This window comes from Echinops telfairi, unplaced genomic scaffold (genome assembly GCF_000313985.2).
Source record: "Echinops telfairi isolate 266 unplaced genomic scaffold, ASM31398v2 ScPeMD7_7424;HRSCAF=8462, whole genome shotgun sequence".
Lineage (NCBI taxonomy): Eukaryota > Metazoa > Chordata > Mammalia > Afrosoricida > Tenrecidae > Echinops > Echinops telfairi.
The window spans coordinates 90,001,325-90,028,406 of NW_022111324.1; the positions used below are offsets into that span (position 1 = coordinate 90,001,325).

General features: G+C 37.6%; 1 protein-coding gene across 6 annotated transcripts in view; it reads right to left on the reverse strand.

The window, feature by feature from the left end:
• SIPA1L2 (signal induced proliferation associated 1 like 2) overlaps positions 1–27,082 on the reverse strand; it is a 214,692-nt gene that overhangs the window by 186,808 nt on the left and 802 nt on the right. The gene's annotated exons all lie outside the window — the stretch shown is intronic.

A 27,082-nucleotide genomic window follows, 5' to 3' on the forward strand; every position in this document is an offset into this window, starting at 1 on the left:
TCTTTCTACTTGAACCCTTGGTATCAGCTCGTCTTTATTTTACTCCCTCAGGATTAGAAAAACTTGGCTTTTCACCAGTCTCTCACATACAGAGTTAGTGAATACAGACTGGGTGAGCAAGTGTACAGTGGCTTGGATATTCTCTTCTCTCCTGCTTTGTGTGAGTTTGATTGATCATTGCCCTGCATTCCTAGAGGACCGGGAGCCAGCCTCCAAACAGTATGTTTACAGGGCCAGTAATTAATTATTTCCTGCCTTGATTTCCTTTTTGGTGTAGGCCAGTACTAAATTACCTGGCCATGGTCTTCTCTCTGAGATCTATAACAGGTGCACAGGGATGGATTGTTGTTTGACCAGAGACAAATATGAAGACGATGCCAAGTCTCAGAGGCAGCAGAAATGCACATTCAGAAACAAGAAAAAGAGACCCGACTGTGTAGAACACACACAGGTGTGAAAGCAGAGGAGGTCGTAAAGGAGGAGCAAACTTGAGATCTTCCCGTGAGTAAGTTTAGGACAATGATCTTCTTCTGATTTAAAGGACCGGAAGAAAATTTGACAGAAATACAGAAAGAAAACGAGGGACACGAAGATAAAAGAACTTAATTAAGAGACACTAGGAGACCACTTAGACAAAATAAATGAAAAACTTGGAATAATTCAATAACTCCAAAAAGCAATTCAAACGGCAAACACTAAACTATTAAAACTTGATAACATTTGGAAAGAATAAACAAGCAGAATTGAAACAATAATCAGTGATCTAGAAGACAAATCTTTCCAGATCAAAATAAGAGAAGATCAAACTATATAAAAAACAACAACAACAACAAAAGCTGTAGAGAACCAAAGAATTCTATAAGACACTATCAAAAGAAACCACTTAGCATCTGATAAATATCCCAGACCTGAAAAGAAAAAAAATTAACTACAGAGAAAATAGTTGAAAAATATTAAAGAATTTCCCTACCTTATGACAGAAAACAGAAAATTATTATTTTACAATGCCAGAGAAAGCCAAATAAAATTCTTTTCCAAAGGAAAATCATAACAACACACCATAGTCAAATTTTCTAACAACAAAGAAAAGAATACTGAAAGCAACATGAGAAAAAAGAATGATTCCCTATAAATGCAAACTCATTAGAATAAGCTCAGAATTTCCCACAGAAACCATGTAGGCAAGATCAATAGATTATTGATAAATTCAAAATGTAACAGCTTAACTAATTAAAAAGAGGATAACCTTAAAATGTTGTTAAATGGAATAAAAACAAAAGCGAAGAAGAAAATCCATATACAAGAGGAAAGGACAACATAAAATTATTATGAACAATAAAACCAATGATACCATTAAAAAACATATAACTAAATTACTGCAATAAAACCATGCCTATCAATAACAACACTGAATGTAAATGGATTAAATTCACCAGTTAAAAGAATGGATAAGAAAACATGAGGCAATAATATGCTGTTTACAGGAAATACCCCTTAGATATAAAGAAAAAAAGGGACTAAAAAACAAAAGATGGAAAAATATATCAAGCTAGTGAGTCAAAATGAAGCAGGAGGAGCAATATTAATTTCTAAAAAAAAAAGATAAAAGTAAAATCTATGATGGAAAATAAATGGCACTACATAATGATAAAGGTCACAACTGTACAAGAAGACATAATGATAATAAACATCTACACATTCAATGAAAGGCCTTCAAAATACATGAATCAAACTCTTTTGTTGGTGGTGTTGTTGTTGCTGTTGTTGTTAGGTGCCATTGAGTCAGTATTGACCAATCGGTGGTCTTGCACCACCCTTACAATTGTTCCTATGCTTGAGACCATTGTTGCAACCACTGTGTCAATCCATCTCATTGAAGGCCTTCCTCTTTGTTAACACCCCTCCAGTTTACCAAGCAGGATGTCCTTCACCAGGGACTGATCTCTCCTGACAACATGTCCAAAGTATGTAAGATGAAGTCTTGCCACCCTTACCTCTGAGGAGCACTCTGGCCATACTTCTTCCAAGACAGATAGATCAGTTTGTCCTTTTAGCAGTCCATTGTACTTTCAATATTCTTCTCTGGCAACAAAATGCAAATGCATCCATTCTTCTTTGGTCTTTATTCAATGTAAAACTTTCACATGCATGTGAAGCAAAGGAAAACACCATGGTTTGGGTCAGGCGCACCTCAGTCCTCAAAGTAACAGCCTAACTCTTCAATACTCTAAAGAAGGCTTGTGTAGCAGATTTAAGTAATTCAACACATTTTTTGATCACTTGAATGCTGCTTCCATAAACCTCTTGATCCATGTACAAGTTCTTCATAAGCATAAGGCAGTGTTGTGGAATTCCCATTCTTCTCAAGATTATCCATAGTTTATTATGGTATTGTCATACCATAATACCAGGAGATAATACTAGGAGACATTAATATATCATTTTCATGGAAAGGTATATCAACTAGAAATAAAATCAATAAAGATACAGATACACTTTTTTATAAGGCACATGGAATATACCAAATAGATCATATGTTAGGCCATAAAGCAAACATCAATAAATGTTAAAACAAGATATTATAAAACATTTTTTTCAGATCACAATTCTTCTGAAGAATTAAAATTAGAAATCAACTACAGGACTCCCAACCATAAAAACCAACTACATGGAAAGTAAAGAAATAAAGAGAACAATTTAAAAGGTCCTTGCAACAAATAATAATAAAATAAAACATATCAAAATTGTGGGGACACAGTAAAACAAGTATTCAGAGGGCAATTTATAAGAGTAAATGCATACATCAGAAAAGAGAAACAAACCCTTTAAGACAGTGGTTCTCAACCTTCCTAATACCACGACCCTTTAATACAGTTCCTCATGTTGTGGTGACTCCCTAAAATTATTTTCATTGCTACCTCGTAATTTTGCTACTGTTATGAATCAGGCGACCCCAGTGAAAGGGTCATTACACCCCCAAAGGGGTCATGACCCATAGGTTGAGAACTGCTGCCCTGAAGACATCAACCACAACAATTAGAACAAGACCAGTAACAAACCCTCAGAAACTGCAAGAAAAGGAATAATAAAGATTTGAGCAGAAATAAATGAATCCGAAAAAATTTTAATAGAAATCAATAAGACAAGATATTGGTTCTTTATAAGTATGGAAAAAATGATAAATCACTGGCAAACCTAGGAAAGAAACAAAACTAATATCATGAAGAAGAAATGGAACAAGCCACATCACAACAGAACCAATGGAAATAAACAAATTATACAATGCTATGAAAAACTCTATTCCAACAAATTTGAAAACATAGAAGAAATCAATACATTTCTATAAATACATTACCTACCTAAATTAACACAGAATAATGTAGCAAACCTCAACAGACTTGTAACACAGGAAGAAATGGATCTGCTCATTCGAAAACTCCCAACATCAAAAAACTGGGACCAGATGGTTCTACCAACAACCAGGATATTCTACCAAGCTTCCATAAACTACTTCAAAATACAGAAAAGAATATGTTATCAAATTCATTTTATGAAGCAAGTATACTCCTGATACCTAAGCCAGGCAAAGACATCACCAGAATTGAAAACTATAGATCAATATTCCTTATTGCGACCAAAATTTCCAACAAAAATCTGGCTAACAGAATTCAGCAAAACTGTTTAAAAAAATCATTATCAAGTAGGATTCATATCAGGTATGAGAGATGGTTCAATAATAGGAAAACAATTAATTTAATTTACCATATTTACAAAAAAGGAAAAGAATTAGATGATTATATCAATCAATGCAGAAAAGGCATTTGATAAATTCATCATCCATTCTTGATAACGAGCCCTGGTGGAATAATGGTTAAGCATTGGATTGGAATCTGCAAAGTCAGCAGTTCAAAACCATCAGCCAGTTCTATGGGACAGAGATGGAGCTTTCTACTCTCATAAACAGTTAGTCTCAGAAACTCATAAGAGTAGTTCTACCCTATCATTGAGGACCATATAAGTCAAAAAAGACTTGGTGGCATTGGGTTTGTTTGCTTTACTCTCAACAAAAAATACTTAATGAAATATGACTAGGGAGAAACTCCCTAAATATTATACTAGACAATCCAGGCAAGATCAATAATTAGCATCTCACATAATTGAGAGGAAATTGAAAACATTCACCCTCTAACCAAAAATTAGATACCATTTCCCTTTGTCATTATTCCTATTTAATATAGAAGTTTTAGCCAGAGCTATGAGATATCAAAAGGTTATTGAATGTATCCAAAATGTCAAAGAAACAAAATTCTCTTTATTTGCAGATGACACCATCCTATATGTGGAACACCCCAAAGAGTAAATTAAAAAATTACTGAAACTACTTTAAAATTTTGGCAACACTATAAGATCGACATACAAAAATCAATTGGATTCTGTATATTAAATAAAATGAAAAATAACAATAGTATTTACAGTAACTATACAAAAGATACATGCTTTGGGATAAATCTAAACAGAGAAACAAAAAACTTAAGACAAAGAAAACTATAAAATACGGCTACATGATACCAAAAGAGCCTTACACAAATAGAAGAATGTTCCATGCTCATGGATAGAAAGACTTACTATAGAGAAAATGCCAATAGGACCCAAAGCACCCTATGAAGTCAATGCAATTCCAAGCCAGGTCACAGCACAGTTCTTCAAAGATGAAAAAAAAAACAACTAATCACCAGCTCTTTATAGAAAAGGAGGAACCCTAGACTGAACAAAACACTACTGAAAAACAAAAACAAAGTAGGAAGCCTTTCCATCCCAAATTTCAAAATCTATTAGGTAGTTGCCAAGTGCCTTCAAATCAGTTCTGACTCATAGAGACTATGTACAACTGAACAAATCACTAGCCAGTTGTATGCTCTCCTCAGAATTGTTATAGATGCAGTCATTGTGTCAATCCAACTTATCAAGGGCCTTCCTCTATTTCATGATCCCTCCACTTTACCAAACATGATGCCCTTTTCCAGACATTGGTCTCACCAGCATCGCCTCTAAGGAACATTCTGGCTGTACTTCCAAGACCGATAAGTTTGTTCTTTCAGCAGTCCACTGTACTTTCAATCTCTTAGCCATACTAGCACCACAGTGAAAGCCATTTTTCTTATTCAATGTCCAATGTTCACATGCATACAAGGCACATGAACATACCATGGCTTGGGTCAGGAACACTTTAGCCCTCAAAGTAACATCCTTGCTTTTCAACACTTTAAAGGGGTCTTGTACAGCAGATTTTCTCAGTGAAATTATTAATTTGAGCTCTTGATTCCTGCTTCAATGAGCATTGTTTGTGAATCCAAGTAAGATAAAATCCTTGACAACTTCAATAGTTTCTCCACTTATCATGATGCCACTCATTGGTCTAGTTGTGAAGATTTTGGTTTTATTTACATTTAATTGTAAATGGATAGCATCAAAATCTATTATACAGCCACAGTAATCAAAATATGATATGTAGACCAATGGATTAAAACAGAGAACTCAGAAACATAATCAAGCACCTACAGAAACCTGATTTTTGACAAAGGACTAAAACACATGAAATGGTAAAGAGGTAGCCTTTTTAATAAATGGGACTGGAATAATTGGATCTCCATCTGTAGAAGAGTGAAGCAGATTCCATACCACACACCACGTACTAAAACAAACCCAAGAAGGATTAAAGATCTATTTATAAACTCTAGAACCATAAGTATCATCAATGAATAAATCGGAGCAAACTTAAGGGCACTATACAAGTAATAAATACATAGAGGGAACCGATTACAAGGAACTATATGTGACGTCCTCCCTGGGGGACAGACAACAGAAAAGTGGGTGAAGGGAGACGTCGGACAGGGCAAGATATGACAAAATAACAATTTATAAACTATCAAGGGCTCATGAGGGAGGGGGGAGCGGGGAGGGAGGGGAAAAATGAGGACCTAATGCCGGGGGTTTAAGTGGAGAGAAAATGTTTTGAGAATGATGAGGGCAATGAATGTACAAATGTGCTTTACACAATTGATGTGTGTATGGATTGTGATAAGAGTTGTATGAGCCCCTAATAAAATGATTTAAAAATAAATACATACATACATATATTTGTATAATCAATACAAATATAATGAAAATATATTTTTATTTGTATGTGAAATATAATACAAATATAATGAAAAACACCCTACTACAAAAGACAAAATAAAGGACCGGGACCTTGTAAAAATATGGCAATTATGTACATCAAAATATTTCACCAGAAAAGTAAAAGAGAATTCACAAATTGGGGGAAATTTGGCAATGATGTATCAGATAAAGGGCTAATTTAAAAAATCTATAGAAACCTACCACTCCTTAATAAGGAAACCACAACCCAATTAAAAATGGGCACAAAACAAGAATAGAAAATTTACTAAAGATGATACCCAGGCAGCCAACAATAATATGAAGAAACACTCAACAATGGAATATCACCTCACACTGTCACTTTCAGCAAAATGAAGAAAGAAAAATAAACAGAAAATAATAAATGCTGGAGAGAATGTGGAGATTGGTAAACTTATGTATTACTGGTGGGATTGCAAAATTGTATAGCCACTATGGAAAATAAAATGCAAATGGAAAACTTCATGATCTGGCCATCTCTCTAGTTGTTACATACCCTAAAGAAATAAAGAACAAAACATGAACAGACATATGCACACCCAGATTTAGCACAACAATTTCTATAATAGCTAAAAGAAGGAAACAATAAAAAAAAATCCTGCATGTCAAGGAATGGATAGGCATACTCTGGTACAAACACCCAATGGAATATTATGCATCCTTAAAAAACAATGACAAGTCTGTCAAACACTTCAGGACATGGGCAAAATTGGAGAACATTATGCTCAGCAAAATTAGGCAATCCCATAAATATTTCATGGCACTACTATTATAAAGGGGGAAAGTGGTGCTCAAGCCAATGGAAAAGACCTGGAAAAACACGAGGAGGCCAGGTCTGGGGGTGGGTGGTGGGGCAGAGGAGGAAGTAGAAGGGAGGTGAAAAAGGAAGATAGGTAGGAAAAGAGAAAAAGAATGAACTACATGTGTAGGGATTTACTAGGATAGTCACTATTCACATATAGTATGAGTAGTTTGGGGTTATATTTTTTTAATTTGTAATCATTTTAATGGGAGTGCTTACAGATATCATAACATTCTATAGTTCAATAACATCAAGCAGTAGTATAAATTGCTACCACAATCAGTTTCAAAACATTTTCTTTCTTCTTTTACTCCTTGATATCAGCTCCCCTTTAACCACCCCACTCTCAAACCAAGGAACCCTTGGGTTTTTTACCCCCTATAATAGTTTTCTGAGGTTGTTTTTGTTTTTTTTGCCATATCTTACACAATCCAATATCTCCATTCACATACAGTTCTGTTGCTCGATCCCATCAAGTGGGGTTATACAGTCACCAATGCTATCAGCTCCCTATTGACCCCAGCCCCAGCCCCCACCCCGGGTACCCTCAGGGAACCATTACTTTTGTTACTGTTTCAGAAGGGTTATCTATCTTGGCTTTCATGCACCAAATGATCTTAAATATACAAATGAAAAGAGGTAAAACATAATAGTAAGGGAAGGAAATATTAAAGGACTAGAGGATAGTTATGTGTTTCATCAGTGCTATATTGCATCCTGGATTTATCATCCCTTCTGTGTGACCCTTCTGAGAGGGGCTGTCCAATTATCTTACAGGTGGGTGTTGGCTCTCCATACATCAATGCCCCTTCACATCAATTTGCTTGTTTTTGAACTTCTGATACCTCTTCCTGGCGACACCTCATGATCACACAGGCTGGTATGCTTCTTCCACATAGGCTTTGTTGTTTCCCTGCTAGATGGCCACTCGTTTAGTTTCAAGCCTTTAAACACTATAACTCTTAATAGCCAGGCACCATCAACTTTCTTTACCACATTTGCTTATGCATCCCTTTTGCCTTCAGCCATCGTGTTGGGAAGGTGAGTATCATACAATGCCACATTATTAGACAAAACCATTCTTGTACTGAGATAAAAGTTAAACAGGGGCCCAAAGTCCATCTGCTTCCTTGTTGAATTTGCATATCAATACATATGTAGACAAGTATCCATCTATTTATATGTGTACATATATATATATGGTCAAGAATTGGGAACATGATAAAGAAGAATTCCTTTGCAAACAAAGTTTTACATCTGGGAGTGAAAGAAGCTCAGCGAGTCTTCCCCAGTTTCCAGCCTGAGACTAATGATAGCTCAATTCACCTCTCACACTTGTTCTAACTCCAAATGTGCCAAGTATCATCAGACTTGGATGCAGCTTTTTACAAACATCTGTCTACCTTTAGAAGAAGATGTGCTGGTTGAGAGAATGTCAGTATGCCGGGTCCTATGATGGACGTAGGTATTTTTATAAAGAAACAAGTGAGCATTCTTGTTATAAACTCTGTCAAGCTTGCTTAATTTGAGTATAGGACTGAGAGATGATACATTCTCAGTGAACTTGGGGAAAATGTCATTGTTTTCTGAATGCAAAGTAATAAATACTAGTCATAGAGAGAAGGAAGCCTTTTGGTAGAGTCAGCTGAAAATCCTTCAAATTCATGTTTGCTTTACATTGCAGTGCTGTATATATCAATTAATGAGGTTAATCACTTCAGTCCACAGCAGTTTTTAAAAAACAGACAATTCACTTGGCAAGACTCATTATCTTCATGTAAAACTATCCCCATACCTAAGATTGGAAATGTCATGGAAACAGTATGGTTTCACCAGTACTAAATTAATACTGTCATTGCAGGGCTGAAGCCAAGGTCTACCAAGTTTAATTTGCAAAAACCAGCCCAAGGCTACCAGGATATAAAATCAATTTGATGTGTTAATTTCACACTCTGGTGTCTTCATCCCACTAGTAGGTAGGTAATTTCATTTATGGAAAATAGGAGAGCATCTGATTTTACCTAAGTCAGACTTAATCCTAAACATCTGCCCTCAAAGCCCAAGGGTGAATTTCGCATCCTTCCTGCCAGTCAGTGGGATAACAAGGATTATCCCAGAAATTAACCAGGATGAGTAAATAATTTTCAGTATGTAGATAGCTTAATCAGAAAGCTCCAGTATCCCATTAAAATATATTTTCTACCATATCTTCAAGCAAAGGAACGTTTGCAACATGGGCAAGTAAAATACCCTCAATCGGTTCCAGCTAGATCTAACATATACAAAGTGCTTTGGAACTTCATTAAGCAATAGGTACAGCCCTTGTTGAAGAATTCTTGAAAAAAAACTATGCCAGTTTCTCAGAAATTAATATAGTTAAATGTTCCCGTGTATAATAGTTTAGAAAGACCATAAAATAATGACAAGTACCCAAATGACTACTATATAACACGAACAATAAATGCACCAATTCATAGGAAAAAAGATGACGGAAAGTCTCCCAAACTGTGCTATTTTTTCCTTTGAGTATTAGCACTTGGGGTGATTTTAATACCTTCATTCTATTGAAATATTATATGAGAGAGATATATTACTTCTAAAGAGAGTACCACTATAAAGCAAAGTAAGCGTTGGTTATAAATATAAGTAGTATTCAGTTTATCAATAAATGTATATTTCTGTAGAATTGCTGTGGTGCAGTGAAGTCTCCAGCAACGGCTCTTCTGTCCACAGTGTTTGTAACTCCCACCAAATGAGTATGAAAATAAAGTGTAGAGGACCTTATTTAACTTAGGGATTTATCGGTTTTATCATTTCATTGGGCATAAAGCAAGCCATGGATAGGTCAGTCTTGTCATGCCACTGGGTATAAAGCAACATTTTAGAAGCAGGAACAGAGAAACCCAGAACTAGCAAAAGGATGGGTCAAACTAGGATCCAAACTAGGAGAAGCAGCAACAGCAGAGACAGTGAAGAAAGAGTCATGGCAGCACAAGAAACAGACACAGAATAGGGAAGTCCAAGAACAGTGGAGCTGAGTGCCTTCAGGCAGGAGGCTGGTTTGTAGTATGGAGTGTTCTCTGGGCATTTATCCGCTCCAAAGGAATAGATATGTGGAGTCATATGCAATTCAGAGGCCAACGAGCCACAAGGATGAGAAGCCAAGGACCAAAGAGACATGCATGTCTTAGAAGAGGTGCTGCTATGGCCAAAAGGTCTGTATCCTTATATGCTTTTTGATCCTTGGTTGCGATAACCTGTTAACCTCCCCCCACCCCAAAGCCCTGTAATCATGAGTACCATCTATGTGACCACTGCAGTGGATTATCAAATCCAGCACAGAAGTAGAGGATGCAATGGGAAGCATGGTTGAGATAAAGAAGGTTGGAGGGTGGAAGTATGTCAGAACTCTGTCTCAAAGGAATCAGCCTTGGGAAGCTGTGGAAATGGATATCCCTCCCTTGATTAGCTCCCAGATGTAGCTGTGATAAACTGGCAAAGGAAATAGATATATCTGACCTCCTCTGACTTCTCTATTGCCATGAGGCAGAGGGTCAGAAATGTCCCCACACCCCATCCTTCTTAACCTATTCTGACATCAACTATTCCTCACATACCACTCTATCTAGGTTCAATAATTAGTTGCAACGGCCAAACAGAACTCACAGACAACAGTCACAATTAATGACACTTATTAGGGAAATCAATGGGTTACCACAAGTCAGGATCAGCAAACAGTAAGGATACAGTCCTTGGTGTCCTCGGCCAGCAGCCAAGTCTCTCTCTAGTTATCAACCTCTAGGCCAGGTAGGAGCCAAGCGTCTATCTGGTCCTCAGTCTCCCAGCCCCATGGTCCTTTTGCCTTCATGGGCCAGGAAGGCAGTTCATTTGTCTCTCTGTCCTACAATTCCAGTGACTTACGCCAGAGTGGAAGAAGGTACCCCATAGTCTCAGCACGACCTTCTGAGTCTCCATGCTAAAGTTTCTGACACACCTGGTCTTGGCAGCCTCAGCCACTTCAGACAGAGGTCTTAAACATGTTCTTCCAAGGTCCTTGGGGTTTCTCTCCCCTGCCCTTCCAAGACGGCTATCCTCACCACTAGGGGATGGTAATGGACACTGACCAATTCCCTTATAAGTGTTATACACACTCTGTTGGCATACGCTCACCCAATCATTTGGTGGGAGTTACCAAGACAAGGTAGAAGAACCATATTAAGAAATTTCACTCTATCACAGTAATCCCCATGCCACAATTTCCTCAACCTTCAATCAGTAAATTATCTTAGAGGGAGCTACAGTTGTTTACTAAAGAATGTAGAATAGCTAATTTAATGCAGATACAAGTTGACTATATCTACTCATCAGGGAAATTAAAATTGTTATGATTCAGGGAGGTAATACCTACATGTCATCTAATCAGTCTGAAAATAAATCCTTCTTGCTGATTCTCCCCAAATTGGTCACCATTTCAGTGGCCAACACACATTTTGGTGCCCCAAATGTCAGAGTTCTTTCTGAGTAGATAAATTGCACCAGTTTTCTCCTAGCAGCTCTAGTTTTCAAGATACAGAACATAAGTCATATATCATTCTTTACTTTGCTCATAAAAAAAAAATTGGGATATTTTAGTGTAGTGTTAGCTATCCTGAGATAGAGGAAGTGCACACTGGCTTTATTTAAAGTAGTTCCTATTGTAGTAAATATTTAGGTCAAGTTATACTTCATTTACATAGTGTCCTTTGAGCTAAAGATATATTTGAACTGCTAAAATTATATGAATTTGTAATTTTCCTCAAGTATCACCTCATATTTATTAGGAACTGAATAGCGGACAGTTGCAATTAGTTAGATTAAAAAGAACACCAGAAATAAGAATTAATGTACAAGAATTAAGGAGTCCTGATGGTAATAATAGTTATGTGTTTCAGTGCAAACCCAAAATTCAACCTGTCAAGCTCACCAGGTGCTCTACAAGGTAAAGATGAGACCTTCTACTCCCATAAAGATATGCAGCCTCAGAAACCCACAGGAGAACTCCACTCGATCTCAGAGGGGTGCTATGAGTAGTAATCAACTGACTGGTAGTGAATTTGGTACAATCTATAGAGATTCAGATGTTCTGACACCCAAAATGGTTCTGTCAGAGTAAAATTAAAATGTTTCAGTTTTGTTATAAGATGGCACAACTTCTCCACCTGTACAGAGAAACTCTTAATGTACAATTCTGCTGGATGTGATTGCAATATGGAATGATATGATGTATGTCTTAATTCCCAATTAATAATAAAATATTTTAAAGTTAGTTAACTTCACCTCTGAAACATTTAACATGCATTATCCATTAACTTTTATATATTAAAATGTATTCTGAAATGTCTACTGCATAAATTTGAAGAAGAAAATTTTCAATCTTCAAAATATTTAAGAAAATTGCCATAGGCTTTACAGTTCTGACACTCGAAATTGCCCTCATATTTTCTATATACGTGACTTTTGGATTTGCTTCTTTATTTTCCACTTCTCAAACTGTTTCCTGGCTTTGCAGTTTCCAACTTGTAGTCCCTGTATACACGCACAGCCTCTCAAAGCAAAAAGAAGAACCTACTGCCATTTAATCAATTCTAACTCAAAGTGACCCTATAGAACAAAAACTGCCCCTTTGGGTTTACAAACTTTCAAATCTTTAAAAGCTACAGGATGACTGGTGGGTTCAAACCACTGACTATAACTGACCAAGGCATAATCAACTAGCCACCATGGGTTCATACAGTTTCTTTGGAAGCCCCTTAAAATGTAGGGTTTGTTGGATCTTTTTCAAATATTTCTTACCATTTTTGGCTTACCCTGTAATTTACGGGTCTGAATTCTTCTCATATTTAATACTAGGTTGACAAGTTAATAAATTAGTATAACTTAGTAACGGAAAATATCACAGAACATCATATTTAAGAAACTAGAGCTGATGTGGTCTATCCAATGTACTTTTACAATCAGCACTCCAAATAACCCTAAGAATAACACCTAAAAAGCAAGACACTGAGAAAGCAAATTTTTTGGTTGGCCTATGTTTTTGGTCCTTGCTTAACCTATTATGTGCATTGTACATATGAATGTTGGACTTTCAGGGCCCATCAAAGAACTAACTCAGAGTAGTCTTTCCTTATTAGAGAAGAAATCATATATGTACTATATATAATGTAATATGCAAATTATATGTAATTTTGTAAATTATATATAATATGTAAATAATTTTACATGTAAAAAGCAATTATATTACCATATGTTATATGGTGGTAGCAATCAAACCTTAGGTATATAAACTCCTGTCAACTTGTGAAGGGGTGGGGTCTAGCCTGTTAATCAGGTCATAGCCAATGAGGCTTCTATGTAGGCATGGCCTTCTCCTGAGGATTCTGGGAATTCCAATCTTCTTCCCTGGAGGCAGCACACGCATTTTCACTGCAACACATAGCTGTTGACAAGCCACATGGAGCTAAGCTGATAGATCCAGAGCTCTGGAGCTGGAAGAGTCATATGGAGACCCATGCCAGTGCTGAGATACTTCCTTCACCACTGGATCCACAAGACTATCCAACCATTGGCCTGTGATCTTCCTGAATTCTGCATCATTGCATGTGTTGCATGCATCTGAAGAGGAATTTATAGACTGGTATCGGACATATGGACTAATATCAGACTTGTGGACTTGATCCGGACTGGGCTGGGCTGTTTTCTTAATGTTCAATTTCTCTTTGATATAAAGTTCTCTCTTACACACATATGAGTGTCTCTACATTTGATTCTCTAGTCTACCCAGACTAGTACAGCCAGAAATTTTATTTTCCTACTCATTAGTCTATAAATAGCATTGTTAACCACTTCCTATATAAACTCCTTCCTCTCTGATTAGCACTACAGTTAATAAGACAGCAATAATACAATTATTATTGATTTATTCATTTATACTAAGTAATATCATTTGGAGGAAGCAGCAATTCCATGTCAACCATATGCCTCAAATGTGTTTAATAAAACCTTCAAGAATATAAAATTTAATCTAGTTCTCTTTTTTTGTATCACCTACGTATCAGATTAGTTCGTATTCATTATAAATTATCTTTTAAAAGCTTTAATTTCTCAGTTATGCCTGAGAACTGCATGGTCAGCAGTTCAAAACCACCAGCAGCTCTAAGGGAGAAAGACTGGACTTTCTACTCCTATAAACAGTTAAAGTCTCATAAACCCACAGGGGATCACTACGAGTCAGCATTGACTGGATGGCAGTGAGTTTTTTGAGTAAGTTAAGGACATAGAGCACATGGTCTCCCCATGTCCCTCTCTGTCACAGGAAAACACACAGTCTCCAGTAAAGGAATACAGAGACGAGGAAGTAATGAGTAAAACAGTAATTTTCCAGTGCCCCAGAAAAATAGTCGAATCAACATACTGGTCTTTTCTTCAATCTCTACACACAGAAAACAGTAGAGGACAGGGTGGTTTCATTTTGTACGACAGTTCTTTTAGTGAAGCCTGGGTAAGTTACTTGCAATTACTCTGTTGAGTATTTATAAAATGGAGTTCTGAACCATATGGGTGGTTCCCAAGTATGCAACAGTGCACATCTAACATCCAGACTGCTGCCTTCAGAGTGAGCCTGATGAGAACTCTATTTCTAGCCCCACTTCACACCTACCTTCTGAATCAAAACTGTGAGGCAAGAGAAAGGCTAATAGGCCAGAGTGTAAAAATTCATCTGGAATGGATACTGTAATAAATGTCTCAGGTGTCTCGAGATAAGCAAGCTTAGAAATCAGTAAGCCTTTTCGGTGCCTGAGGTTCTAGGGAATCCAGAAAGTCAGCACTGAAGCATCAGGCTGCTCCAGCTTCTCCAAAGCCTTCAGAGAATTATCGGGCACTGCTTATGATAAATCCTAAACGAAGTTTGGGACATCGTGGAGCACCGGAGAAGCGCTAAGGAGGAGAAATCAGGAAACTACCCCAAGTAAAGTAAAATCACAAGGCTCCCCTTTACAACTCTGCCTATGTCTTTCCCTAGAGAAGCACAGATCTCTGCAATACATCTCAAAATACAGAGATTATAAATATTTAATATCAATAGACAGGCAGAAGGGGTCAAATATATTTAGTCTTATTCATAAAAAAAAATCATTGAAGTGAACTTAGTTTACATCTACCTTCCCCCACCCCTGACTAAACACATTTAAGGAAATCTCTATGTGACCAATTACCTAGTTTAAAATCAGTCTGGGAATGAACATGCTAACAGAATCAGAGCTCTATAACCACACTCCTAATATACTGCCTGTTGTAACATTTAATGGTGGGAGATGCAAAAAAAAAAAAAAAGAAGAAAGGAAAACAAATAACAAACAATCCCTAGGTTACGAACTATGAAAGACTCAAGTACGATCTAGTTCAAGTAGTTCCAAACCAACCAACGGTCCGCAACAAGCAAGCCCTACTTTGCAATATTCATCAAAACAGTATTAGAGGTTGCAGGCTCAGCTGCTAACCACAAGATTAGCAGTTCGAAGCCATTAATCACTCCGAGGGGGACTGGTGGGCTTTTTACTCCCCAAAAGAATTACAGTCTTGGAAAGCCACAGGGGCATTTCTACCCTGTCCTATAGGGTCACTATAAGTCAAATAGATTAGATAGCAGTGAGTTTGGTATAGTTTTTGGTACATTAGAATGTTTCAGTGTTCATTTCATGTTTTTTAATCATAAAAAAGGGCACTATATACTATTTTGTAGGACAAACATTTGACTAACTGAGGTTAGCTATGAATCATACCTAACTATTGTAACTTACAGACAAATTCAACTAAAAAGGAGATTTAGGAATGAAAGTTGTCCATAATCTGTAACTGCCAGTAAATAAAGCCCAATATATTATGTGTGCACACTGAGAACATCAGATTATTTTACAATGAGAGGATTGCTGACCCACTGAAATTTCAGTAACCTAATCTTTCTGCCTCCTAATGGACTGGTGCATCTTTCAAGGAAAGGATTAGAACCCAGAAAGGTCTGATGGGCATTTATAAAAACAAACAGAAAATAATAAACATTTAACAATTCCTTTATCTATTTAATTTGTTTGTTAATTGAGACAGACCAGGGGATCCCCTCAATGTAGAAACACACAGTTTTAGACAGAAGGCAGAGAATGAAGAACAGGAATATGCTTCACGTTTTCTCCAAGCACTACTAACTATGCATATTTTAGCACATTTTAAAAGGAAAAGGAGAAGAAATAAAAATTAGCAAACTAACAAACACCTGCAAAGCTGTGTGTCTACAGTGCTAGGACATCTAAGAGAGCTACGCAAACATCTGGCATCACCTGTCAAACTGCCAAACCCCTGTATTTCTAAGCTACTCAGACACTTTCTAAAAAGGAAACAAAAAACCCTACAAGCACGAACTGTGAGGCAGGATAGCCTACTTGCAACTCAGCCCTGTCAGACAGAATACAGCAGCCTGAAAAGGTTCAAAAGCCCTTTTATAAGCCTATTGTGTTGGTGAGTGTCTAAAAATAGCATGGTTCAGCAGGCAGGAATAATTCCTACATACTAAACTACTAACAATAGACAAAGGAAGGAAAAGAACCCCGGAATGTATTTTCTTTTTGAACCCAAGCTCCTGTGGTCACTTCCTTAACAAAATGCCTCCAAGTTCTTTCCTTTACCTGAATACAGAACAGGGCGATTTAGCTCAGGCATCCTGTACAGGAAAATGGGAGCAATATATGGGAGCTGAGCCGCACATTTCAATGGTATTTAGAGACCTTCTTTTCTCATTGAAATAGACAAGAGGTGGATTCGCTATGCATTAGAATACCTGGGGAAGTTTTTTAAACATATGGATATTGAGATTCCATTTTTAAAAATCAGGTATTGGCATTTTAGGAAGATTCTTGGGTGTTTCCGATGGGCAACTAGGTTTCGGAGGCACTGCTGAAAAACAATAAGGCTTACAGACCAAGTCAGTTCCACTGCCCTGGCCAGGAGGCCAACAGCAAATACCAGTGGGAAGAGGTAAGTATTAGGGACCTAAAATAGCAAAGGTGATGACCAAGTTGAAAATTGTGTCACTTTTGAATACTCAGGCTAAACCGGAAAAAAAGCCAAGGCACTACAGTCAACTAACAAGACATATAAAAACATGAGAAAATAAAAGATTAAAGACTTTAATGCTCTGTATCCTCAATTTAAACTTACACTTACTTTACCTTTTCTAATCCAGTTTGTTTGTTTTTTAAATAAATGCTCTTACTGTGGATTTTTATTAAGGGAGCAAGGCAACCACCCCAAACTAAACCGACTGCCAGATAGAGCTGATTCCAACCTGCAGTGGGCCTAGATGAGGTTTCCTAGGCTAAAATGTCTTACAGGAGCAGTGCCTTTTCTCAGCTGGTGCGTTCTGAACCTCAGACCGTGGTTTAGCAGTCCAGCATTTAACTGACGGTGCCACCTATGTCTGACAGTGGTTCCAATCCACCTGGTGCTCCTCAGGAGAAAAGGGAGGCCGTCTGTTATCTTAAAGAATTACAGTCTCAGAAGCCCTAAAGAGATCACCGTGAGTTAAAATCAGCTCAGTAGCAATAGGCTTGGATTTCATGGAGGGAAGCCATGAAACAGGTCTGACAAAAACTTTGGTATGATTTTTCAGAATAAGATAGCTAGGAGTAGGTCTGCAGTAAAAATAATTTTCTTATTTGATTCTCACTAAAATTTTATGAGAAAGTACTATTTCTATTTTGCTAATATCAAAACTGAGGTGTAAAAAAGATTGTGCCATATATTGACCAAATTCACATAAAATTAATAGTCTCACAGCCTAGATTGATCACAAACTATATAGTTGTAATATAGTTATTTTCACTAAATCGCACTGATTCCCGCAAGCAGACTTACCAGATGCTTATCTGCACATACATAGGCTAATGGGTGCTCGAATCATCCTCTGGGGGCTATTTCTGAGTTTTTAAAAGGCCAGATAAAACCAGACACACACCTAAAGGAAGACAGAAGTCGTGTGACATGTGACAGTTGTTTACAAGCAAAGTAATGCCAAGGGTCATCAGCAGAAACTAGAAAGTAGTAGAAAAGATCATAAAAAGAATCCATTTAGTTAAAACCCAGATTTGGACATTTAGACTCTAGACCTGTGAGAAAATAAATGTTGGTCCTTTAAAGTCCTCTAACGATGAGACTTCTCTTACAGCAACATGAGGCAACTAAGACAGGAATTAAAAATAAATTTTTAAGAACTTAACTGCATATTGTGTGGACTCTCTCCTCCCTTCTCCCTCTAACTAAACATCCTTATAAAATGGAAGGCCTTTGTTCCAACTCAGTCTCAGGTGTGAAGAGGGTCAGATGACTCCAGCTCCTTGGCATCCAGACCTTTAGAAGTGTCTGAGGCGGGAGGAGTGTTTGTGCTTGGAAAGATGCTTGAATGGGGCACTTCCATCTTAGTCTCCATCAAACATCATATTAGTTACCCGGTAATTTTAATTTTCATTGAGGAAAAGCTATTGTTTCATTTGAAAACTAAAGTAAATACTTCATTTATGAACCTCTCATTGGTATTTGTTCAAAAGATAAATATTTAATAAAAACAAAAAATAAAGAAAAGAAACCAAACAGTTACATCAAGGTATAACTTACAAAATCACAATGTGTTTGGTGGGGGGGAAAAAAAGCATGCTAGCTTTCTGGTCCATAAATTAAGAATGGTATCAGCAGTCTTTCACTAAGGAAATATTCAGGAGGAAGACCTTACAATACTGTAAATGTCTTCAAATAATAATGAGATTTTAGCAGATTGCTACAGAGTTTGAGATTGCACAAACATACATTTTGTAATGATAATGCTTTATACACTAACTTGTATTAGTCATGCTTATTACCAACTTCACTCTTTTATTTATTATCTGATAACTTATTAGTCAACTTTCAGAGGTTTTGCAGAAGTGATTTCAACATAAGTGTTAGATGAAATTGTCATCTTAACTAAGAAGCCAGGTATGTTGAAGATTTCACTAAATAAGGAAGGATCTTTGTTAAACACTTAGGAATAGGCATGTTTTGAGAGACTTAATATTTCAAGTGGATTTCTAGGACATAAATGGATTGCTCGCTCACTCATTCCCTGTTGGGTGATCTAAAATACAGTGAATGTTTGGGGTTAAGAACATAACAATTATTATATGGTGCTTCATTAAGTGTGACGAAAGATGACATCCAAATGACCAACAAACATATAAAGAACTACTCACATCACTACCCACCCAGGAGCTGCAAGTCAAAACACTTATGAACTATCACCTGACACCAACAATGACAGCAGAAATATCAGAACTCTCAACCCTGTATATTTACCATAAATATGTAAAAACCCTGTGGAAAGTGATATGGTACCACCTCATACAACTGGAAATAGAAATTCCACACCACCCAGCAATACCTCTCCTGGATATATATCTTCAGAAACTATGGGGCACCACATAAACAGACCTAAGCACACCTATGTTCATCACTGTTTATAATAGCAAAACGAAGGAAACAACCTGAATGTCCACCAGTAGAAAAGGGAATAAAGAATCTGGTGCATACACACAATGGAATACGATGCATCTCTTAAAACTAGTGACAAAATCATGAAGCACCTATGGTAGAGATGGACCAAAGAACCTTATGCTGAGTAAAATTAGCCAATTACAAAAGGACAAATATAGGAGATAAAAGTTTTGAAAGAGTAAAAAACAAGAAGGTAACTTTTCATATCAAATAGAAGAGACTTTGGACATTGCCAAGGGGGCAGAGAGGGGAAGAGAGCGAAGAAAAATCAATGGGTTAGAGTGTTGAGGGTTGTTAACTTGGGCGAACTGGAAGATAGCACTTCACAAGGAGAAGAGAGATCAAGGAGCAGGTGCAAGGTGAACTATTTGAGGGCTAGATTAATATACAATTGATGATCTGAAATGTAAACCCTCAGATAACTTACAATAAAAAGTGTTGTATTGGTGGGGGGCGGGTAGGGCAGTGAATTATTTAATGTGGCTCTTCTAAACCTTCTCGTTCCCATCAAACAACCTTTCCCTGGTGGGCATGGAAAGAAGCTAGTGTTTCAGTCACCTCACATGCATATGAACGCTGGACACTGATTAAAGAAGGCCAAAGAAGAATCAATGCATATGAACTGTGGTGCTGGTGAAAAATATTCAAAGTGCTGCCAAAAGGACAAACAAATCTGTCTTGGAAGAAGTCTGATGAGAGTGCTCCTTTGAGGGAAGGATGGCGAGACTTTGTCTTACATACTTTGGAAATGGTGGCAGGAAAGCCCTCCCTAGAGAATAAGATCATGCTTGGTAAAGTAGAGGGGCAGGGAACAGAAGAAGGCCCTGAAGGAGACGAAGTAACACTGTAGCTGCAACCATGGGCTTACGCAAAGGAACAATTGTGACTATGACTCGGGACCCAGCAGGGCTTCCTTCTGTTATGTAGAGAATCACTATTGGTCTGAATTGATGGCTCCTAAGACCAACCACTGACCAGAAGAAAAAGAAATGGACTTCAAACATAGTGCAAGACAGAGCAAGAGTCTACACATTCATTCCTAAAAATGTCCCTCATTCCAACAGGGTTACCTTTTTGAAAAATATGATTGTAATATAACAGGAAAAAATGCTTGTCGTTTATTCAACTAGATAGAAGTTAATGTTAAGAAAGAACAGAAACTGGAAAAGAGGAATTAAAAGAAAAGGAAGGGAATCCCTATCAGGAAAAGTACACCGTGCAGGTTAGCATAAATCAGTCTATGAAAAGCCAGCACATAGAACCTGTCAAAGTAAGGGCTAAATTCTAGTGTGTTCAACTAAAGGCTATATGAGGAGGTAGCCCCCCAAAACCTGGATTTATTGTCTTCCCCAAAGCTATGTCTTTAATTTATTTATTTATTTTTTTTTTACAAAACAGCCTTATACCTTCAAAAGACTCTCCATTACACTTAATACATTTGTCAAATCTGCAATTCCATTCTTGGAAACAGTTTTCAAACTCATCTGTTTGGATGGCTCACAGCACCTCCTTGGTGATTTGCTTCATCTCTTCTACATCAAAACCACTGTCCTTTCATGTCCCTCTTCATTCATGGAAACAAAAAGAAGTTGCACGAGTGAGGTCAGGTGACTCAGGTACGTGGGGCAAGAGAGGCCTGGTGGATTTTTTTGCCAAAACTGGCACACTGTGGCACACTGGCTGCATGAGCAGATGCATTGTCATGGTGGCAAAACCAGTCTCCAGTCTGCCACAAATCAGGCCTTTTTTGTCACACACTGTTGTCCAATCTTTACAGAACCTCTAAAGCAGTGATTCTCAACCTTCCTAATGCTGCGACCCTCATGTTGTAGTGACCCCACAACCATAAAATTATTTTCATTGCTACTTCATAACTGTAATTTTGCTACTGTTATGAATCATAATGTAAATATATGATATGTAGGATATATTTTCATTGTTACAAGTTGAACATAATGAAAGCAGAGTAATTAATCACAAAATAATATGTAATTATATATTGTGAAATATTTATATGTCTTAGGTCTTAGGCCTTAGACCCTGTGAAAGGGTCGTTCATCCCCCAAAAGGGTCACGACCCACAGGTTGAGAACTGCTGCTCTAAAGAGAAAGCTTGATTAAGTCTGACCTGGTGGAACAAACTAGAACTACAAACATACTACGAGTCGACATTTTCGTCCATTCGGGAAGTGGTTGATGTCCAAAATGAGGCTTGCCATCCATCAACATTTCACCTTTTTTGAAACAAGAAGACCACTCATACCCTTGAGCTTTTCCTATACCACCGTCCTTATAAGCTGTGTTCAACATCACAACAGTTTGGTGGGGGCATTTTTCCCTGAGCAGGAAACAAAATTTGACAGCAGCACGCTGTTCTCTTAAATCGACCATCACAAAAAACAAGGCTCAAGCAAAACTGCTTTTATGAGAAACTTCACTGTGACCAGAGAACCTTCCCAGGAGACGCCTTGGGAGCTCTGACTCAGAGCTGGTTGCTCTGTGCTAGCCTAGAGGGAAAAACGCATACAAGCAAGCTCTTCCCAGTGGAGCTCTTTTCGGGCTTTTCTTGGGTACGCCCTCTTGGGGTTCCCAGTCTGGCAGGAGGTGCCTGAGGAGGCATTGTCCATGGAGGCTGCAGCACGGCCCTGATGAAGGACAGGACGCAGGCTTGAGACTTGCTGCTGTCCTTGATGACCTCATAAAATCCTCATCCCTCATGACCTCATAAAATTCCCAGATTCTTCCAATTATCTTCTGCTACAAATATTTTGTTGTAAAGTATGCCAAAAATGCATTCATTCATCCACTTAAATATGCCCCAGGACACGGTAAGCACAGTAGTGTCCCCTGGCAGCAGACCATTCATTCAAGCTATTTGTATATTTGTCTCTTCCTCTCCAGATTATAGACTGCTGGAGATGATGGAAAGCCACATCTTAATCAGATTGTGTCCCTCAGCATCTAGCAGAGTGCTCCACTAGCAGAAATTGCTCAATAAATATTTACTGAACTAAATTACCCTCAATTACATGGAAGAGGAAAGTCAGCAATGTGCTTTCCCTTGGTGTCTTTAAATGTTACGATCATCTGTCTGAAGTGGCTAAATCTTTCTAAATTTTGCTGAAAGTCGGAATTTAAATGGCTTTCAATGTAATGTGAAAATGTTTGTGTTAACCCACATCTAAAGTCCATCTATACAAGGGACAAAAATGAACTTAAAGAGATAGGAGATTATAAACTTCATACAAGAAAGTAAATAGCGTTCCAGATCATACAAACAAAGGCTTATTTTAAACAAACTCGTTTAGCCCTATCTCTGTGACCAATGGACAGCCATTGACAAGCTCTCTTAGGATATCATTTGTCTTATTCTTATGAGGGTACCTTCAAAAAAGAGGATACTTTCTTGTCCCATAGAAAATAAGTAACCTTGAGGTCAGAGCTAATATCAAATTTGTCACCAAATTCAAGTGGACCCTTTACAAATCATTGAAGCTTTGCAGCAAATTCACAGAAGTACTGCCCTACATAAGGAGGTTCTTGGACGGATCAAACATTTTACGGAAGGTTAGGAAGACCTCAAGGGTGAATTCAAGGTAAAAAAGTCAGCTCAAAAGGTTCTGGTGACTTTGGGAACTCCAAATGGGTTCTTAATCTTAATAGATTAAGATAGGAATGTTTTACATCACAATACCTGTCCATTCTTTAAGGGCCCCTATGAGAAACTTTACACCTTCCATCCTACAGCCCTGTTCTTGATCTTCAGGTAATTTTTTCCCGAAAACTAGAAAAAAAAATTGAAAGGGGCACAATTTGAGTCCCTTGGAAGAAGGCAAAGCTGACATTTTGATGTAGTGCAAACCTTGCCCCTGCGAGGGATGGGCCAGAAAAATGAAAACATCCCCTCAGAAGTGCATAAACCTAGACTGATGATATGTCGAGAATCAACTGCTTCATACTTTTATATTTTGTATTAATAAAGTTGTCTATTATTTGTAGCAATACTTTGCAACTTACCTTCATATCGGCTAATTCATTCCCCAAGGTGCAGACACCTGCACTAAGTATCAAGCCCCATCACAGTTCAATATCTTATTCTTAACACCCTATTCCCAGCAACAGTTTGCACCATGCAGTTGCAAATAAGCAAATGATACCTACCCCAGGATTATTCCCCATTAGAGAGATTGAATAACTATAAAGTTCTCTCCAACAGAGAGATCATTCTCCCCAATAAAGAGATCAAATAACTATGAAATTTGTTCTAAAACTTGGGCAGGACAAATGAAAAAGTGAGCATTCTGAGAAATGTGAAATGAATGGTGAGAAAACAGTCTCTGAGAGCCCCAGAATAGTATAAATGGTTGATGATGGGTTTGATAGTTAAGTCCACCTACAAGTGATGTGGAAAAACATCCTGACAATCAACGGCAGAAGATCATCACCGTGGAAACCCCTGTGGAGTGTAGTTCTACTCTGACATCTATGGGATTGCCCTGAGTTGTAATCAACTTGAAGACAGCTGGCTTAGAGTGTTCTGGCGATACAAAGTCTGTCATCAGGGAAAAAGAATATGACCCATAGGGGGAGCACGGCCCTGCCAATGCCTTTCTGATTTCTGAAAGTAGAAAGTTAACAGTAAACTTTAAAGCAGAAAGAAAAAAAAGGAGTACATTGTTAGAAAGACAGGAATTTGAAGTTCAGCCCAAATTTTTCTTAGTAATCCCCTAATGATAATAATTTGACTTTCCCCCCCACAAAATAGATCTCTTAATCCTCTGATATAGAAGCTTGTAAACCCTTATTACAGGTAATTAAATAAGGCCTAACTTCACAATGGGAAAATGAGAACATGGAATGGTAAAATAATGTATACAGAAAGATGCAACACATGAGCAACTAAACCATCTCTCAGTCCTGATGCTGCAAATTACTCTTCTCTTTAATAGTGGTAAATATATTTGTAACAGAGCCTTTGTTATTTCAACATTATTCACATGTACAATTCCATAACATTTTGTTTATCAGCTTATTATGTTCTTCAACCATAACTAGTATCCATATCTACAAACTTCCAACACCTTTAACAGAAGCTCAATGTCTCCTATAGAAGCAATGTCCCTTTTCTTCCCTCCAGCCTGCCACTAGTAACCACTGTGAATGTATTTTTCTTACATATCGAAGGGTAAATAAAGATACTTACAAACAATAAGTAAAAAACTAAAAAAACTAAACAAAATCAACTAAATTACATTCTTTTTCAATACAGATATATTGTGTATATCTTAATGCTCACCTTAATAAAATTCATTTCCAACTCATATCAACCATATCAACCCTACGGGACAGGGTAGAACCATCCCTGTAAGTTTTCAAGACTGTAACTATGTACAGCAATAGAAAGCCCATCTTTCTCCTGAGGAACGGCTGATGGTTTCGAACTGCTGACCTTTCAGATCACATCCCAATTAATAACCATGATGTCACCAGGGATCCTCCTCCCGTTAATAGGAGTATAACTTTAAATCATGTTAATACAGCATTTAGAATGGATTTGCATCACAGGAAAAAAGATCAACTGGAGAGAGCAGCTTAATTAACAAAGCACAGCTTTACTTTTGGGCTCTGCTCTAATGAATTCATCTCAATATCATAAGCAATTCAAGCTGGGTTTGTGGGGATGGGTAGGCAATAATTTTAGTTGACCTCGCAAGCTGGAGAAAAATTAGACCTCATAAAACATGTAAAATTAAAATATGAAATATGTATAAATTAAAAAAAAAGAAATATGTATAAAATTATATTAGTTGGATTATGGGTATAAAACAATGGTATCTTCTATACCATTGAGAGGCCATGGTGGCACAAGGGATTAAAAGTTGGGCTGCTAACTGCAAGGTGGGCAGTTCAAACCCACCTGTTGCTCTGCTGGAGAAAGTTGAAGCTGTCTGCTCCTACCTACATGTACAGTCTCAGAAATCCTATGGGGCAGTTCTACTCTGTCCTACAGGTTTGCTACGAATTGCAATTGACACGGGGCCTACTATTGACCTTACAAACCGGTAAATTAATTTGCTTAAACATGCATGTGCTTAGTGAAATTTCTAAAAGCTTATATATAAAGCTATAGTTATGGAAAATATTTTCAAGATGGTAGACATTCAGACTTTGGGGTCAGAGATTTCAAGACTTCTGCAAGTTAAAAAGGAAAATAACAATCAAAATAATCCATTAATTGAGCCCATACTATATGTCTGATACTGTCCTAAACAAGCTGCTTTGATTATCACATTCACCCTCTAGGGCTTCAAATTACTTCCAAATGCTTCAGTAATTGCCATTGCTAACAGGCGCTGTGTATGAGTTGCAGAATTGCATGGCCACTGAATCTGCTGCCCTGCTCACATATGACAGCCACCTCTCCTATTTGAATGTCTGTTGCTCTCCAAAGACCTGCCAGTTATCCAAAATCCTGTCTGAAGCTACTGAAACTCTTAGGAGGAAGGACTGTGGCAATACTTTGGAGACCAACATGATTGGCCAAACACAGGAAAAGAGTACACATTCAAAGCAACGTGGCTGGCTGACATCTGTGAGTGGGGGACCAGCTGTCTGCTTCTTACTTGGGTCCACACCTTGGTCACAGGCCTGGATGAGATGCAACTCATACATGCCCTTTGTTTATGATGATGACTTTGAGCCAGTTTGAAGCCCTGTCATCTTCACAGTTATTATGTTCACCATAATGTTTCTGAAATTATCCACTTTACTGAAGAGGAAGCTGAGGCACAAAGATAATATATAACATGACTAAATTACAAAACTAGTAAATAGCAAAGTCTGAATATGAACCTAGACAAATTTAATCTAGTGTGCATGCTCTTAACCACTACACTAAGCTGCCTCCTTTTAGAAAATAAGAAATATTTATGCTTTTATATACCTACTATAAAACAATAAAGTAGAACCCATTTTTGTTCAGTTATGGCCAGATACTGAATTTACTAGGAGTAGCTATCTCTGATATGGCTCCTTTACAATTCATCTTATTATTTGCTATTGAAGAAAATGTATTACACATATATGTAAATAAACGCAAGTAACAAAGCAGCTGGGACTGTGTCCAATGTCTAAGAAAGGTACTTCAGGTAACTATCTCGTGGGCAACAGGCAGGTGACTTCGTCAAGGAAACCTTAGTTCTTTTTCACCACCACCTCCACCTCCATCATCTTCCTCACAAACGGCTTCTCAGTAACTATTGGTGCATAACTACAATGCCCAATTTCTGTACTAGGAAAGCAGCCCTTGTCCAGTGTACCCACCAGCATGCTCAAATGCAAACCAGTTTTAAAAATCATACCCTTTAAACACACTCAGAGATGCACCATGAAACTCATCAGGGATTCCTTTTGAAACCCCAATTTGGACACTTCTAAAGTTCCAGTGTACTTTCCTCTCACTTGGGAGAG